Source organism: Coregonus clupeaformis, chromosome 2 (genome assembly GCF_020615455.1).
Source record: "Coregonus clupeaformis isolate EN_2021a chromosome 2, ASM2061545v1, whole genome shotgun sequence".
Lineage (NCBI taxonomy): Eukaryota > Metazoa > Chordata > Actinopteri > Salmoniformes > Salmonidae > Coregonus > Coregonus clupeaformis.
Window position 1 is genome coordinate 118,652 of NC_059193.1, and position 6,000 is coordinate 124,651.

Here is a 6,000-nt window from a genome sequence, read left to right on the forward strand (position 1 = left end):
AGGTAATCAATCTCTCATTAAACCATCAATATGCGCTATAATCATCCACAGAGCTGATCTCGATTGCAACCATCATTGGCCACCAATTTACCTTCCCAAAGTGGATGTTGAGGTTCTTTTAGTCCTGATTGCCAAGACTTTTTTCAACATAATTTCACCCTCAGTGTTATCATTGGAACAAATGAATCCTACTTTTTTTTAACAGACCAGGGCCTGGTTTCCCGATAGTGATTGAATTTAGGCTTACAAGTGTTTTAATGATTCATCGTAAAAAAATAACGGCTGAAGACGTCACACCCGTTTCCCAAAACACCATACAGTGAACTCGTTACAAAAAGTGAAACTTAATTGTGTTACAGTAGCTGTCCCGTGCTGAAAATGATTCCAGAATATAGGTTTAAGAGCTCGCTGTAGCTCTTAAATGATTTATGGCTATTTATACAACGGGTGGGTCTAATCCTGAATGCTGATTGGTTAAAACCGCATTCCAGCCGGTGTCTATGATGTTAAAATGCCTGTTTACTCTGTTCCATCTGCCTGTGCAATCCACTGTGTCATCAGCCCAGCCAGGCAATTTATATACACTGTAAAAAGCATCTAGACATTATCTCTCATTTCGTTTAGTCTAGCATTTGGTTTTCAACAGCGGAGATTTATAATAACCTTGTCTGTCCGACATTTGCAACATTGTTTCAATATTGAAATTCGATCTCCAGCTGTCGTATGGTAATGAATGTGTCGGGACGAGACAGATAGGTTGGCAGCTTTTCTCAGCCAGTCGAAATCATGAATTAGCATCATTTTTATGGATATAATTTGAAGAAATGTCAATAGAAAAACACGAAATACAGCTGGTTAGCTGTCATTTCCGCTTCAGTTTGAAGTGATTGTGTTAGCTGTGTAGTTTGCTATCTCTGAACAGTGGCCTGGCGAGAGAGCAAATGTTATATGCCAGGAAAAATCGCACATCATTAGCTCATTGTTATAAATGTATTCCCCCCCCCAAATAAATCACTGCAAAACAGCTTATGTAAATGCTGATACTTTGCTGTGATTCTGGCTACATTGTTTGACGTTACTGTGTTAGCCAAAGTTGACTAGCGAGCAAGCAAGGGATAAGAACGTTGCCAGCCATCATGGCAACAGAACATTTAGAACAAAATAATGGGTCACGTTCAAATCAAATCAAATGTCACATACACGTGTTTAGCAGATGTTATTGCGGGTGTAGCGAAATGCTTGTGCTTCTAGCTCCGACAGTGCAGTAATATCTAATAAGTAATATCTAACAATTTCACAACATATACCTAATACACACATAGATTTAGAACAAAAACACTTAATGACTGGATTGCGTCTCTGGCAACCGAACCGATAGAATGAACGACCAGCCGGCTTAGGTAGCAACCCTAGATTTGTGTCGGGACTATATCTTGTGGAAGGATGAAATAGTATGAATAAATGAATTAAAATAACATTTTTCATGAAAATATATCAATCATTATTAGAATGTGTTGGTAACCCGTTGTATAAAATTGATAATGCCCTCGAAGCCGGTGTTCGTTGGATATATTGGCACAGTTTGCCGGGCCTCGACTTCATCTCGGGCCTATCAACACCTGTGCCAATATATCCTCCAAACACTGGCTTCTCGGGCATTATCACTTAACCAAAGTCATCTTTTTTAAAATTATTTATTTTACACAATACAGTTTTCCCATCAAGAGAGGAAATGTTCTGTAGCCTATGATGTATTAGTTTGTATTATGTTTGCCATGTGTTATGTATTCTAAGTGTTTTCTCGTGCTATTTTGTATGCAATGTTTGATTATGTAAATTCAGTATTTCTTTGTGAAAACTGTGAGCAAGAATTAATAGTCAAAATCACTTGTTCGCTATAGAAAATATCAACGTGACCTAAAAATAGGATATGATGACTATGGTTTTCGTAATTGCTCAACAAATCATTGTAACCTAATGGCAGGCAGGAATTGAGCTTCAAGTAAGCCTACAGATATGCTATAATTAAACAATTAAAATAATTAATACTTTCTGAAGGCACTGTAGGTCATTGCTTCACTTGTTTATAACATTGTTTAGGATATTTACAGTGCATTCAGAAAGTACTCAGACCCCTTGACCTTTTCCACATTTTGTTACATTACAGCCTTATTATAAAATTGATTAAATTGGTTTTTTCCCTCATCAATCCACACACAATACCCCATAATGACAAAGCAAAAACAGGTTTTTAGAAATTTCTACTAATTTATGAAAAATGTAAAACGGAAATATTACATTTTCATAAGTATTCAGACCCTTTACTCAGTACTTTGTTGACACAACTTTGGCAGTGATTACAGCCTCCAGTCTTCTTGGGTATGACGCTACAAGCTTGGCACACCTGTATTTGGGGACTTTCTCCCATTCTTCTCTGCAGATCCTTTCAAGCTCTGTCAGGTTGGATCGGGAGCGTCGCTGCACAGCTATTTTCAGGTCTCTCCAAAGATGTTTCATTTGGTTCAAGTCCGGGCTCTGCCTGGGCCACTCAAGGACCTTCAGAGACTTGTCCCGAAGCCACTCCTGTGCTGTCTTGGCTGTGTGCTTAGGGTCATTGTCCTGTTGGAAGGTGAACCTTTGCCCCAGTCTGAGGTCCTGAGAGCTCTGGAGCAGGTTTTCATCAAGGATCTCTCTGTACTTTGCTCCATTAATCTTTCCCTTGATCCTGACTAGTCTCCCATTCCCTGCCGCTGAAAAACATCCCCACAGCATGATGCTGCCACCACCATGCTTCACCGTAGGGATGGTGCCAGGTTTACTCCAGACTTGACCCTTGACATTCAGGCCAAAGAGTTCAATCTTTGTTTCATCAGACCAGAGAATCTTGTTTCTCATGGTCTGAGAGTCCTTTAGGTGCCTTTTGGCAAACTCCAAGCGGGCTGTCATGTGCATTTTACTGGAGAGTGGCTTCCGTCTGACCAGTCTAGCATAAAGGCCTGATTGGTGGAGTGCTGCAGAGATGGTTGTCCTTCTGGAAGGTTCTCCCATCTCCACAGAGGAACTCTGGAGCTCTGTCAGAGTGGCCATTGGGTTGTTGGTCACCTCCCTGACCAAGGCCCTTCTCCCCCGATGGCTCAGTTTGGCCAGGCGGCCAGCTCTAGTAAGTCTTGGTGGTTCCAAACTTCTTCCATTTAAGAATGATGGAGGCCACTGTGCTCTTGAGGACCTTCAATGCTGCGTAAATATTTTGGTACCCTTCCCCAGATCTGTGCCTCGACACAATCCTGTCTCGGAGGTCTACGGACAATTCCTTCGACCTCATGGCTTGGTTTTTGCTCTGACATGCACTGTCAACTGTGGAACCTTATATAGACCGGTGTGTGCCTTTCCAAATCATGTCCAATCAATTTAATTTACCACAGATGGACTCCAATCAAGTTGTAGAAACATGTCAAGGATGATCAATGGAAACAGGATGCAACTGAGCTCAATTTCGAGTCACAGAGCAAAGGGTCTGTATACTTATGTACTTATGTAAATAAGGTATTTCTGCTTTTTATTTTTAATACATTTGGAAAAATTTCTAACAACCTGTTTTCTCTTTGTCATTATGGGGTAATGTTTGTAGATTGCTGAGGGGAAAAAATAATTTAATCTATTTTAGAGGCTGTCAAGGCTGTAATGTAACAAAATGTGGAAAAAGTCAAAGGGTCTGAATACTTTCCGAATGCACTGTGTATTCAACTATTAAGTTTTCTGTGGTCACAGAGACACAGATAAACATCCTAATTCTATGTTTAGCGAACATTTTCTTTGTGTAAAGTGACGCGGGAGTACAAACGGGATTCTATCTACGCATTTAGCTGTTTTACGAGTGGTCTGAGGCAGGCGTTAGATTACAAGTAATTTCAAGTGCAATGTTAATAAAGACAGTTTTGGGAAACGGCTCAGGTAAATGTAAAGATGCTCTTACGAAGGTTCTAACAATGAACTTAGCCTTAATATGCTTTTGGGAAACTGGGTAGCGATGGAACTTAGGCTTATGAGTGTTTTAACGATGCATCTTTCCTACAACCGCGGAAGATGTAACATGCGTTTCCCAAAACACCACGCAGAGAGAACTGTCGCTAAGTGCGTCGCTGCAAATATTGAGGCGGCTTATTCTAATACTTACCAAAAAAATATCACAAAATCATCGATTTGGCACATCTTTGTGTGCTACACAAATACAATGAGTGTACAAAATATTAGGAACACCGTCCTAATATTGAGTTGCACCCCCTTTTGCCCTCAGAACAGCCTCAATTCGTTAGGGCATGGACTACAATGTGGCGAAAGCGTTCCACAGGGATGCTGGCCCATGTTGACTCCAATGCTTCCAACAGTTGTGTCAAATTGGCTGGATGTCCTTTGTGTTTTAGACCATTCTTGATACACATGGGAAACTGTTGAGTGTGAAAAACCCAGCAGCAGTGTAATTCTTGACAGACTCAAACCGGTGCGCTTTTGTCTTGCCCATTCACCCTTTGAATGGCACACATCCATGTCTCAATTGTCTCAAGGCGTAAAAATCCATCTTTAAACCTTAAGAGTCTGTGCGTCAATTTAAGTAACATAATAAAAAAAAATCCCTATCAAAATCCATCAGCTTAAGTTTTGCCTTCCGCATCTGCTGTGGAAGCTGGCCAAGCTACAGCGGTGTTTGTCAGAAAATGAGACATCCCAAAAATCGGTCTTCTCACGAAAACGTCTGTAGCGTCCTAACGGTTTGTCCTACAAATTATGACCACTCTATGGAAAGATGAGATTCTCACGAACACAATGTTTTTTTCCGTTTTGCTCTACAACCCCCACAAGTGGGCCCGGTTTCCCAAAAGCATGTTAAGGCTAAGTTCATCATTTGACCCCTCGTAGGAGCATCGTTAAATCTCCAAGCTGTTTCCCAAAATCATCGTTATTAACATTGCACTTAAAAAACCCTCGTAATCTATCTCCTGCCTCAGACCACTCGTAAAACAGCTAAGTGAGTTGTTAAACATAGAATCACAGTGTTTATACGTGTCTGTGACTGCCAATAACAATAGTTACCGGAGTTGTAACTCCAGTTCTATGAGTGGAGCGGAGCCCCATAGGGGAGCTCTGCTCCTATTGGTTTACCCCGCTGCCTAGGCAGCGAACAGTCTGAGACAAAATTATGCACCCACCTGCAGCCAATAGGAGTACAGGTGTCCCTATAAGAGTGGATGCTTCCCCTCAATCAGCCTCTCGAGATATTTATCTTCAGCGAGACTAGAGAGGGTCGGCAGGGCCTTAAGTCCTATGGGGCTCCGCTCCACTCATAGAACTGGAGTTACACTCCGGTAACTATCGTTCTATTTCGTGGAGCTCCGCCCCATAAGGGAGCTCTGCTCCTATTGGTTCAAGACGGAGCGCAACGCTCCAAAATGTACTCCCTGCCGAGCACAACACTTCCCACTTAAATTAAAAGGTCGGTCCTAGCAATGGCTGCGACCAAGTCCCACAGTACTGTGACACACTGTGTCACAATATACTGTGTCCTCGGTACAAATCCGCCCCACCTAGTCCAATGGCATTGCCAATGTCTAGTGGGCAGATAACCAGAATATGAGTCATACTAATCTGAACCAGCAGATAGATGACGTCACAATTCCGTCAATAGTTTATGACCGGTCTAATAGTAATGTAACAAATTTACAAAAACTATTTCCCTCATCATTCCACCCCAACCCAGTAACACTGGTGGGCTGAGTAATAACATTCCCTCTACTGTACTGAACATGTCAATCAGGAGTCATGTCATATATGTCTCCCTCTAAAAGGAGATGGAGACGGTGACGACCACGACGCCGCTGCACAAATATCCTCTACCCCTGTTCCTCTGAAAAGGGCAGTAGGAGGCGCTACTCCACGAGTGGAGTGGGCTCTTATACCCTGAGGCAATTGTCGCCCCGCCGCCTCATAAGCTGTCTCAATGCCTTC